The sequence below is a fragment of the Procambarus clarkii genome, chromosome 4, assembly GCF_040958095.1.
Source record: "Procambarus clarkii isolate CNS0578487 chromosome 4, FALCON_Pclarkii_2.0, whole genome shotgun sequence".
Lineage (NCBI taxonomy): Eukaryota > Metazoa > Arthropoda > Malacostraca > Decapoda > Cambaridae > Procambarus > Procambarus clarkii.
The window spans coordinates 55,453,503-55,455,352 of NC_091153.1; positions in this window are offsets into that span (position 1 = coordinate 55,453,503).

A 1,850-nucleotide genomic window follows, 5' to 3' on the forward strand; every position below is an offset into this window, starting at 1 on the left:
CAACTAACACCCACAGCACCAGAACTAACACCCACAGCACCACAACTATCACCCACCGCACCACAACTAACACCCACAGCACCACAACTATCACCCACAGCACCACAACTATCACCCACAGCACCACAACTATCACCCACAGCGCCACAACTATCACCCACAGCACCACAACTATCACCCACCGCACCACAACTAACACCCACAGCACCACAACTATCACCCACAGCACCACAACTATCACCCACCGCACCACAACTAACACCCACAGCACCACAACTATCACCCACAACACCACAACTATCACCCACAGCCAACTAACACCCACAGCACCACAACTAACACCCACAGCACCACAACTATCACCCACACCACCATAAATAACACCCACAGCACCACAACTAACACCCACAGCACCACAACTATCACCCACAGCACCACAACTAACACCCACAGCACCACAACTAACACCCACAGCACAACAACTAACACCCACAGCACCACAACTATCACCCACACCACCATAAATAACACCCACAGCACCACACCTAACACCCACAGCACCACAACTAACACCCACAGCACCACAACTAACACCCACAGCACCACAACTAACACCCACAGCACCACGACTATCACCCACAGCATCACAACTATCACCCACAGCACCACAACTAACACCCACAGCACCACAACTAACACCCACAGCACCACAACTATCACCCACACCACCATAAATAACACCCACAGTACCACAACTAACACCCACAGCACCACAACTAACACCCACAGCACCACAACTATCACCCACAGCATCACAACTATCACCCACAGCACCACAACTAACACCCACAGCACCACAACTAACACCCACAGCACCACAACTATCACCCACACCACCATAAATAACACCCACAGCACCACAACTAACACCCACAGCACCACAACTAACACCCACAGCACCACAACTATCACCCACAGCATCACAACTATCACCCACAGCACCACAACTATCACCCACAGCACCACAACTATCACCCACAGCACCACAACTAACACCCACATCCTCACAACTAACACCCACAGCATCACAACTATCACCAATAGCACCACAACTATCACCCACAGCACCACAACTAACACCCACAGCACCACAACTATCACCCACAGCACCACAACTATCACCCACAGCACCACCACTAACACCCACAGCACCACAACTATCACCCACAGCACCACAACTATCACCCACAGCACCACCACTAACACCCACAGCACCACAACTAACACCCACAGCACCACAACTAACACCCACAGCACTACAACTAACACCCACAGCACCACAACTAACACCCACAGCACTACAACTATCACCCACAGCACCACAATTAACACCCACAGCACCACAACTATCACCCACAGCACCACAACTATCACCCACAGCACCACAACTATTACCCACAGCACCACAACTATCACCCACAGCACCACAACTATCACCCACAGCACCACAACTAACACCCACAGCCTCAAAACTAACACCCACAGCACCACAACTATCACCCACAGCACCACAACTATCACCCACAGCCAACTAACACCCACAACACCAGAACTAACACCCACAGCACCACAACTATCACCCACCGCACCACAACTAACACCCACAGCACCACAATTATCACCCACAGCACCACAACTATCACCCACAGCACCACAACTATCACCCACAGCACCACAACTATCACCCACAGCACCACAACTATCACCCACCGCACCACAACTAACACCCACAGCACCACAACTATCACCCACAACACCACAACTATCACCCACAGCCAACTAACACCCAC